General features: G+C 52.2%; 1 protein-coding gene across 4 annotated transcripts in view; it reads left to right on the top strand.

Annotated features, from left to right (window-relative positions):
* Nucleotides 1-513: 513 nt before the first annotated feature.
* Nucleotides 514-11,080, top strand: part of RASSF2 (Ras association domain family member 2) — a 49,111-nt gene continuing 38,544 nt past the window's right edge. The window contains exons 1-2 of one of the 4 annotated variants that reach the window (XM_049869072.1): nt 514-609; nt 1,710-1,781. The gene's annotated coding sequence lies outside the window, so the exon portion shown is untranslated. The other 3 variants (XM_049869073.1, XM_049869074.1, XM_049869075.1) reach the window with 3 other exon arrangements.

The following is an 11,080-nucleotide window of genomic DNA, read 5'->3' as shown; positions in this document are numbered from 1 at the left end:
GGGGACAGGCGGGCCGCAGGTGCTCAGGGGCTTCCTGTGCACTGAGAGCCCCCGGAGGTCCAGGGGTGGAGAACAGGGGGAGGTGAGAGGTGGACAAAGAAACTTGCCCTTCTTCACATTGCTGTCACGTCTGCCAGCCCGCCAAGTCGCAGGGGCCTACTTAGTCCCTGCCCAGCTCAAATGCTTTTTGGAATCAGCTTGGGTGTTAGAAAAAAATCCCACATCTTCTGCCTGGAGAAAAAGAGGCGCTCGAGGTGGGCTCCGCCAGACAGTGTGGTTACCCCCGGGAGTGGCTGTCACAGCGCGGGGCGAGCCGTGGGGCTCGGCCAAGGCGCCACCCAGCCCGGGGAGGGCCGCGGTGAACGGGCTGAGGGCAGCCGGCTCGTCCTCCCCACCCCTGCACTCCTCCCCTTCCCCCAGCCCGGAAGAGGCACTCGCAGCGGTGGCCCCGACTCGCGGGCGGGGAAGGGGCTGCGAAGCCACGGCATTGTCTGGGAGGGAGGGGAAAAGCTCCGCCCCCGACAGGGAGGGGAGAAGAGGAAGAAAGAGAGGGGTGGGGAGAGATGGAGAGCGAGAGAAAGCCGAGAGGAGCCGAGACGGCCGGAGCCGGTAGGGCTAGATAAAGGCAGAGGGGCGGGAGAGAGGGCGAGGAGGGGCGGGGCGCCCGACCCCCCAGTCACGCGGCCGCATGGAGCGGGGCCCCCCGAGCGCTGACCCCGGAGCCGGCCGGAGCCGCCCTCGGCGCGGCGCCCCCCACTTTGCGATTCCACGGTCCCCGCGGCGAGCGCAATGCAGCCGGCCCGGGACGCAGGCGAGCGCCGCGCGGGGCGCCAGCGATGGGGTGCGGGACGCGGGGCGCAAGGTGCCGGGCACGGAGCGGTCGTCTCCTCCGCTCCCCCCTCCCCCAGCCGAAAGTTTTCCCGCGGTGGCCCCTGTCGCGTCCGGGCCAGCCCCTCAATCCTCTCCAGCCCCTGGTCACCTCCTTCCTCCCCCAGCCGCGGGGGGTTCCCGGGGGCCGCAGAGCCGCGGAGCCCGGGCCAGCCTGTCTTCTGGCGGCAGAAAGTTGCGATTCCAAGCCGGTCCTCCTCCCCGGCCCCCTGGGGGTCCTTCTTTCTCTCCGCGCCAAGGGCAGCGGCAGAAAGGCGCCCCAAACCCACCCCCGGGGTCCCTGGGACTCCCTGGCCACGTGGATCGGGCGGCAGGTGTAGCGACGGGCAGGCCCGACTGCCGCAGGGAGCCCGACCCCAAACCACCCCCGCAGGAAGGACGGTTCCCCAGAGACGGGGTCCAGCCCCCGGCGCGGGGAGGCAGCGCGCCCACGACTCCCTGTGCCTTAAGTAGGGCGCAGCGGGCGCGGGGGCCTTGGCCCTCGCGCCACTTCCCCTTTGCAGTCTCGGATCCCGCCCCCGGAGCTGGTGTGTCTTTGGGACCTTGGCTTTGCTCATCTCTTGTCCGGGCTGGGCGCCCCGAACCAGACAGGTGCCTTGGAGGCTCCCAGCCAATTGTGCTCTCCGTTTCGAGTCCCAGTTTGCACTCAGCTCCTCAGTCAAGAGACCCCGGGGACAACAGAGAGGCGGGCGGCCTAACAGAGAGGCCAAGGGTCCCGGTCCACCTCTGGGGCGCTCCGTGGGTCCCTGGGTCGTCTGTAGCACCTCTACACCGCCTTGACGACAGGAGCTGAGCAAGGCTTCTCAACGCTCTATTCCCAGGTGTCCGGAATCCGGGTCCTTAATCGCGTGCTCCCAGAGGGCAGAGGCCGGTCTACACGGGCCAGATTCACAGTAAGTTCTTACATTTGAGGAGTGCATGTATGAATGAATGAACTGACAAATAACAATCTGTCCTGGAGTTCTTGCCACAGTTGATCTTGGTGAAATGGGAGAAGACAATTAGAAACCATGATTCTTTTAAACAGCTGGAGACAGAAGCCCCAGGATGAGGAAACTGAAGTTGGATTTACTATTTTACTTATCAATCCACTCTACCTGCTGGAAACTTTTTCTTCCGGTGGTTAAAGAATTAATGAAACTTCTCATGGCTAAAACACATTGGTTTAAGAGAGTCGATTTTTTAAAAAAAACTTGTCACCAAATGCAGTGTTCCAAGGACTAAGTGTGGAGTCAGCCGTTTGGGGTTAGACCCTGGAGTGGGGGGCATGAGTGTGGGCCCCAGCTGTCTTTTCATAAGTCAGCCTATGCCAGGGAGCTGTGGCAGGCCAGGGGGGCTGGCTCGGGTGGGTAGAAGAGGGCCTGAAGAGGCGGCTGGGTTCACAGAGGTGGGTAGTTTTGGAAAGAGGGGTAGATCTTGTCCTGGGAGAAAAGGATGAGACACAGCGTAGAGCCTGCCTAGTACCTGAGAGTGGCGGCTAGTCCGGTTTGGGATTCCCTGTGCTGGGGAGGCTGGACAGTGAGTCCTGTTCCTCCTTCATCAGATGGGAGAGCAGAGGTGAAGTACTGGGGGACACGGGATAATCCTTGGGGGTTCAGCTCCCACATCTCACAAGTGCTCCTCTGCCCTCATTTTTAAGCTGGTGAAAAAGCTGGTTAGAATGATGAGGGGCAGCTTTTTAAAACTTTTTATTTTTTATTGTGCTTTAAGTGAAAGTTTACAATTCAAGTCAGTTTCTCATACAAAAACTTTTATGCACATTGTTATGTGACCCTCGTTGCTCTCCCTACAATGTGACAGCACACTCCTTCTCTCCACCCTGTATTTCCTGTGTCCATTCAGCTAGCTCCTGTCCCCCTCTGCCTTCTCAACTTGCCTCTAGACAGGAGCTGCCCACATAGTCTCATGTGTCTACTTGTGCTAAGAAGCACACTCCTCACCAGTATCATTTTATGTCTTACAGTCCAGTCTAATCTTTGTCTGAAGAGTTGGCTTCGAGAATGGTTTTAATTTTGGGCTAACAGAGAGTCCGGGGGCCATGGCCTCTGGGGTCCCTCCAATCTCAGTCAGACCGTTAAGTCTGGTCTTTTTACTAGAATTTGAGGTCTGCATTCCACTTTTCTCCTGTTCCATCAGGGATTCTCTGTTGTGTTCCCTGCCATTTGGTGGTAGCTGGGCACTATCTAGTTCTTCTGGTCTCAGGCTGATGGAGTCTCTGGGTTATGTGGCCCTTTCTGTCTTGAGGGACAGCTTTGAGGAGCCTGGCTGAGAGGAGGTCAGGGGATGCGAGCCCCCACTTGGGCACTTCTCCAGGGGAAGTTGGGGGCATGCCTTTGCATCCTACTGGGTGGGCCGGGGCATGTGCCGTACCTGCACCTGTTGTATCTCCAGCTGGCATCATCCGAACTTTCCTGAGGATGGTTCTAGTCTGTCCCTGAGGCTCCATAGCCCACCTCTCTGCATCTCTGCACGGTTTCTGTTTGGAGGTCCAGGCTGTCTCCCCAGTTGTGTTATCTTAGGAGTCAGTTGAGGATGGTAGATGATCCTATACCTTGTTTTCAGTTCCTCAGCTCTCCTCACCAGTCTCAGACGCCCTGGCCTACCTTGGTCGTGGCCCACTAGTTTTGCTTTGATATCTTTGTTCTATTTCCTGGTGCACTGGAACGAGGCTTTGTGTCTGCTTGGTGTGTGTGAGCTGTGTATGAATGGCCCGGTGAGGCACCGCTGCTGCCTCAGGGCTGAACTGTAGGGCATACCACAAAGTGGCCTGGTCACCAAAGTGCAAAAGGACCTTGGCCTGATTACTGCTTTCTGACCTCTTTGGGGATATTTGGCAGGAAGTATCCTTGCTGGCTAGGAGAGGGGGTGTGTGGAAGGTTGCCAGACTCCTGCAGAGAGGCTGGAAGACGGATTGGTGATCTCAAGAGCAGTTCCAGGACTTGCTGTGTTTCTTCTCCTGTCCCCTAGAGTGAGAAACAGGGCAGATGTCAGCACTGTGCTTGGGATGGAACAAGCCGTCTAGTCTCTCTCTTCAAGCCTAAGGTGCCCAGAGTGCGGCAGCTGGATCTATAAACTAGGGCAGCAGCCCCTCCTGCCATCTCCCTGCCCCTCCCACCACTCTTCACAACACAGTTCAGCTCTTTACCCCAATGACACACTGTCCTATTTAAACACCTCCCCATAAGAATTTAAAATAAGTACTTAGGTAGGGTGAGTTCCCACAGCCCCGTGATTGCTGGGTCTGTTTATTTAGCCTGCTTTTGGGTTCCCTTTGAGGATGTGGCTGTTTGAGGTTGGGGGTGGGGGTCAGAGACACAGAGGAAGCAGGGCTCCGTAAACAGGGACATCCTCCAGACTCAGCTGGCTGAGCAGCCAGTGGGTATTTTTTGACCATTCCTTGGATGGGAGCCTCTGGAGCCTGTAATCACAGGTTGGTGCAGCAGTTCAGGATGACAGCCTGGGGCTGTGAAACTCGTGCCCAAGGCAACAGTGGCTGAACAAGAGAGAGATCTCTTACAGAGCAAGGGGGCTGGGAAGGGCATTTGGCTAATTGCTGTGTGATGGGCAAAGCCATGTAGAAGGGCTTTTCCTGTTCCTTCTACTGATAAAAAATGAGAAAAAAATAGCTTGTCCTTTTTTCAGTCGCGTCAATGCAAAGTGATTTGGCAAAAAGTTCATTTCACCAGCATGATGCTTTACCTGTAGCTGGCACTCAGTTAAGTAATTGTTTGATTAACTGCTCATTTCTATAAGTGTAGTGAAAAGAGTATTGGCTTTGGAGTTTAAATTTCATTTTACCATTTTCTGACTGTATGGTATTGGGCAGTGTGGTGGTGCAGTGGTTAAGGAGTCGGCTGCTAACTGAAAGGTTGGCGGTTCAAACCCACTAGCTGCTCCATGGGAGAAAGATGTGCCAGTCTGCTTCTGTAAAGATTACAGCCTTGGAAACCCTTTGGAGCAGTTCTACTGTGTCGTTTAGGGTACCTATGAGTCAGAATCGACTCGACGGCAATGGATTTGGGCTTTGGAATAGATGCTGTAGACATCTGTGCGTGTTCCCTTGGCCTCATGGAATTGGTGTATAAATACCCCAGCTCCCTTACCTCTCTCTTTGGGATAACTTTGGGGCATGTCCTAAGCTGTCTTTCAGAATTCTTTAGCAGGACTGAGACCCAGTTTCCCAGAGTAGTAACTTGTACCCTTCATTGGCTGCCTTCCCTCCCCTGCCTCACTTACCTCCTCCCCTCCCAGTATTCCCACTTTTACTGGACTCTTGTCTCAGGGTCTACTTCTGGGGGATGCCAGCCTGAGTCAGGTAAGCCATTTAAACTTTCTGAGCCTCAGTTTCTCTGACTGTATGATGGAAATTGGAATCTCTATCTCATAGCGATATTGTAAAGATCAAATGAGCTAACATATGTGCTTGGACGGGGGCCTGGCACACAGCAAGCACTTGGGAAAACATAGGCTGGCTCATGGATTAACATAGAAGAGAGCTATGATGGATTTGGGAGTGTGTATTTAGGACAGAGCATGGAGAATTATAACACTATGGAGAGAGAGGCTGTCCTTGGGTGTTCTATAGGTGAGGAAACTGAGGCCACCTGCAATCTGGTTTTCATACCTAGGTTGTGACCAGTGATGTCCTGGTAAATGCTTAACAACTGGCTCTCCAGGGGAAAAGCCCTGCTGTATATGCCAATTCCCGTGGTGTAAATATTCCTTCCATGGCTGACTTCAGGTTTTCAACATGGCATCACTGAACACGGAGTTGGGAAGAGATGTGTACCATCAGCCCTTGAGAGCCAGCAGAGCCAGCTCCAACATACATCTCGCCATGATTGAGCTAAGGATGTGATCCGAATGATCTCAAATTCTAATTTTGTGCATGGGGGAGAATAAATGTTGCATTAGGTGTTCAAGACTTGGGTGGATTCAAGCTTTGTTCTGAGCTGGCTGAATCACTGTAGATGAGGCACTTCTGGAGTCCATTCAATAAGTATTGAAATGTTTATGGTGTGAGTCATCCTGGCCCTCAGTTTCCCCATCTTCAAGGCAAGGGATCAGATGACTCCACAGATCTTTCCTAGCTCTAACATCCTTGGTCTTTTAGGAAGGGTTCTTGGAGTCTTCCTTTCGGCCATGCACAGAACAGAACTTTTAACAAGAGAAAACCTTTCCTGTGTCCACACTTCTGATCTCCTTGGGATACCCAGCACTGGGCTATCCTAGAATTTTGCTGTTCCAGGGAGTTCAGTAGACACTGACCCAGTGTAATTCTGCCTCCCTTGTGTACTACTGTTTGACTTTATGGCTGGGCATGGTTTGTTCCTAGAGGAGGCTTGGAGGGGAGAGAAGGTTGGTTTCTTAAGAGAGGACCGCCCCATCTTTCTGGACCACTATGCAACATCATAGATAAACCAAACCAAAAAACCAAACCCAGTGCCGTCGAGTCGATTCTGACTCATAGCGATGCTATAGGACAGAGTAGAACTGTCCCATAGAGTTTCCAAGGAGCACCTGGCGGATTCAAACTGCTGACCCTTTGGTTAGCAGCCGTAGCACTTAACCACTATGCCACCAGAGTTTCCAACATCATAGATACGCAAGTGCAATTCAAGAAAGGTCCATGTGGATAAAGGACTCAGTATCGCTGGTACAGTTTTACTGGTAATATTGTGTTGAAAATTCTCCCGAGAATCCCTAACTCAGCAATTCCACCCATAGGAATTCTTATCCTCAGGATCTAATTGGACAAGTGTAGAAAAATATCTGTACAGAGATAGCCCTTGCAGCATTATGTATAAAAATGAAGACAGCCTAATGCCTGACAATAGTAAACTGATTATTTATGGTATATCTATAATAAGGTTCCTGGGTGGAGGAAAGGATTTTCTCTCAGCTTCTCTCACTAACTCAGAGGTTGGTGTTTTGAACCCCCTAGTGGCACTGAGGAAGAAGGGTCTGGCACCCTTCTTCCTTAAAGATCACAGCCAAGAAAATCTTATGGAGCAGTTTTCCTCTGTCACAATGGGGTCGCTATGAGTCAGAATCGACTCCAGGGCAACGGGTTTGGTTTGGTTTTTTTATACATCGGAATAGCATGCGGCTACAAAAAATGTGAGAATATAGAAGTGTATTTATTAACATGAAAAAAAGCAAAGTCTTTCTGAAAAGCAGCTTACCAAGCAGTGTTCGGTTTTTGTAAAAGATGTTTACCAATTTGTGTTTGCAGCTGGAAGGATGTATGGAAAATGTTCATAGTGATTGTCTGTAGGTTAGTGGAATTTGGGAAGATTTCCATGTCAACTGTTTTTCTTCTCTGTATCTTTAAAATGTTTGTTTTACTTGAAATGAAAAGAGAAAACCCGGGGAGAGAGTTGTGATATTTGGCCTTTGGTGGTGTCCTTTGAAGCCAGGCCACAAAAAAACCAGTTGCCACTGAGTTGACGCTGACTCATGGTGACCCCATGTGTGTCAGAGTAGAACTGTGGTTCATAGGGGCTTTTTTTTTTTTTTTATTGTGGTGAAAATATACACAACAAAACATGTACCATCTCAACAATTTCTACCCGAGTAATTCAGTGACATTGATTACATTCTTCACGTTATGCAACGATGCTATCCTTTTCCAGATTATTCCACCACCATTAACAGAAACTCAATGTCCACAGGATTTCTGTGGGTGATTTTTTGGAAGTTGATTGCCGGCTTTCTTCTGAGATGCCTCTGGGTGGGCTTGAATCTCCAACCTTTTGATTAGCAGCTGAGTGCCTTAAGTGTTTGTACCACCCAGGGCCTCCAAGGCCAGGCCATAAGGTCCTGGCCATCCTTCCTGCCCATGCTGCCATCACCTGGGGCAGGGGTCTAGATTTGACCTATATGTCAGCCCGGCAGGACAGAGGCAGGCAGTCAAGAGTTGAGAAGTGCAGCCCTGCTGGCCTCAGAGGTGACCAGAGTTGTGGCCTGCTGGCTGCTGGCAGCTGGGCTTTGGGCTCTAGGCCCCCTACTGCTGAATTGTCTCATTCCAGGTTTTCAGCTTGTGGTGGTGGGCTTGGGAGGGCGGGTGTGGTCCCCTGAGCCTCTGACCTAACAGCTGCTCTCCAGTGAGTCAGATCCAAGTCCAGGCTGAAGTGGGGTTGCTGAGACCAGCTTTTTGGAAGCAGTTGAGAAAGAGAACCTCAGCCTTTCGATGTTAAGCAATCTTTGAGTTTTCCAAACCCTGAGTTTGACTCTGCCTCCTAAATCCCATGGCAGCCATGTGTGCAGCGGTTCAGGCCTTGTCAACCGACAGGATCTGTCTGGCGGGTGGCGGGGAGGGGCAGAATGACTTTCAGCTGGTGAGGACCCAGGGACCCCAAGTCCTCTGGGGGAGATGGGCGGTAGCCTCAGATAATTGGTGTCCTCTTCCTGAAGCTTCGTGTAGGATCTGAAAGTTGATTACTGGAATGTATGTGGAGTGGTAATGTGGCCCTTGTCAGTGGGGTGGGAGGCAGGGAAAGTGGTGCGTACTTCAGGTTTCCTCTGAGGTGAAAGGAGGCCACAAAACTGTAGGATCCAGAACCAGGAAACCAGGTTGCCGGGCTCTCTTCCAGGGGTCACAGGAGTGGGTGAAGTGGCTTTTCTCTGGGACACCTTGTTCTGTGGCAAATGCCGGAAATTCCTCATGAGCTCCCTGAAGGGCTGCCCAGTAGTCTAACGAGTGAGAGAGCTGGTGAGATGTGGGAGAGACAGACTTGCTCTTGGGGAGGTCTGTGTTCCCGGTTGTGCCTCAGTTTCCCATCTGCCCAGTGGGAGGTTGCCCTTTGAATCCTAGGCAGTTAAAAAGGGAAGTGTAAAGATGATTTTCTAGGACGGGCCTTTGAAAACCATTAAGGAGAAGTTCTGTTTTTCATGGTGCTGACTTTTCTTTAGGGTGAGTCAGCGGGTAGCAGGGCAGGCACAGCAGAGGGTGTGGACGTGGTATTATGGGGACCTTCCCCTCAGCCTCCTGCAAATGTTCTGAAAACCCCCGTCTGTGGCGTCTCTCCTGGCACTACGAAGGGTCTGAGATCTGCTGTGTGAGGTGAATTTCCCCTGACACATTGCTGAGTGTGTTAATAAGGATTAAATGGGGTGGATGCAAGATACCCACGCAACAGCTGCCATAGAGGGGGGGCGGGACTCAGCATGTGCTAGATCTTTCCTTCACTCACTGTGCCTCCTTGCTGCTTCTCAAGTACTGCTCAGCTCTGGGTGGGGAGGAGGCCAGCACTGCTGGACTTTGGGTTTCTAACCTGGGCCCTAGGTACCTAGTGGAGGAAACCCCAGGATCTCTGCAGACCAAACCAGACTCGTAGCCTATAGCGCCAAAAAAGGAAGAAGTGCTGGGGTTCCCTGTAGGAAGGGGATGTGAGGTCAGAGATGAGTCTCAGAGAGGCCTGTGACTTGGAAACCACTCAATAAACAGGAAGTGTGGCTAGCAAGAAACCTGGGGTTATAGGAAATGAGGGGCTGGAGGCAGCCCCTCCTTACCTGCATGGATTAGTCTGTAATCTCTGAAGCGCTGAGATCCTAACCCACAGGTGGGAGAGTGGAAGCATGGGGTGATGCTTATGCCCTCCCGGGGGGTGGGCTGGGCAGGGAGCTCCACTTATATCCCGTAATTATCAGACAGGAGGAGCTTAATTTGTTTAATCCATCTCCCTTCCTCAGGTAGGACATTAAAACTACCCTATGTTATCCCTCGGCTTTGAGAAATGCAGGTTAGGGACTGTCTCAGTCGTCTAGTGCTACTATAACAGAAATACCACAAGTGGATGGCTGTAAGAAAGCAAAATTTATTTCTTCGCAGTAAAATAGGCTAAAAGTCCAAATTCAGGGTGTCAGCTCCAGGGGAAGGCTTTCTCTCTCTGTTGGCCTTCTCATCAGTCTTCCCCCACGCAGGGACCCCAGGTCCAAAGGATGCGCTCTGCTCCTCACACCGCCTTCTTGGTGGTATGAGTTCCCCCTGTCTCTCTGCTCACTTCTTTCTTTTTTATATCTCAAGAGATTGCCTCAAGACACAATCCAATCTTGTAGTCTGAGTCCTGCCTCGCTAACACAACTGCTGCTTATCCTCCCTCATTAGCAGCATAAGAGGCAAGATTTACAACATACAGGAAAAGCACACAATACTGGGAATCATGGCCCAGCCAAGTTGATACACACGTTTTTTGGGAGGACACAATTCAATCCATGACAGGGACATTCAGCTTTATTTGTTTTATTGGGGCCAGTATTGCTTCCAACAAGTTCCTCTTCTCCCATTGGGTGCCATTGGGTCCACCCAGTCTCAGAAAGTTTCTCACTTTGTTGAATTTTAGCCTATGAAGGGGTGTATCTTGGCTGGGCCCCTCTAGTTGAAGGTGATAGACGTGCTGCTTCAGAGAGGCAGACATGACCAGGCCCCTCCCTGGGAGTCCACAGATCTTGTAGGGTGGGCCTCTGGTTTCTCTGAGCCAGAGTCTAACCTCTACACGTACACATACCCACTCACATGCACACCTATACATCCACACATGCATTCACTAACACACACGTTCACTCACACTCGCATTCACACACACTCACACACACCTACACACTCACTCACACACACACACAGCTGTCCCTCTGCAGTTTTTACTTCCTTGATGCCTTTTTTTGCCCCGTTCCAACACCCTGGTTCTCTGCTAAGAGATTAAAGGCTTCCTTCAAACCTCCATCCAAAAGGCCAAAAGCTTGTGGACACTGGTAGGACTTCCTTGGAAACAAGCCGCTTGCTCGTGGGGCCTAGGAGGTGACTGGGCGAATCCCAGGGGTGGCCTTCTCAGTGCTGACTTGGCCACCAGCCTGCTGGCTGAGAGGGAAGGCAGGTTCCTCAGGCGGGAATCCCGGGAGGATTTCCTCCCATCTTCCCTGCTTACAGTCAGGAATTCAGACTTGTGTGCGGGAAGGCGTTGTGGAAGGGCTGGGCTGGGACCCAGTTGGCAGTGAGAGAGCAGGGGCTTCCCAGACCGGCCTACTTCGGGGACTCTAGGCTGACGACCTGCTGGCTCTCAGTTCCTCATCTGAGTGAGCCTAGGCAGGGGCCATCTCCTGGGATGCGAGCGAGCTAACTTATCAGGAGGGTCTCGTGCCTTGGTTTTTCAGGCTCCAAAGATTTTTCTGGGGAAGCGGCTTGTGGGCCTGT

Source organism: Elephas maximus, chromosome 25 (genome assembly GCF_024166365.1).
Source record: "Elephas maximus indicus isolate mEleMax1 chromosome 25, mEleMax1 primary haplotype, whole genome shotgun sequence".
Taxonomy (NCBI): Eukaryota; Metazoa; Chordata; class Mammalia; order Proboscidea; family Elephantidae; genus Elephas; species Elephas maximus.
Note: the sequence above shows the minus strand (reverse complement) of the source record. Positions and strands in the feature narration are given on the sequence as shown.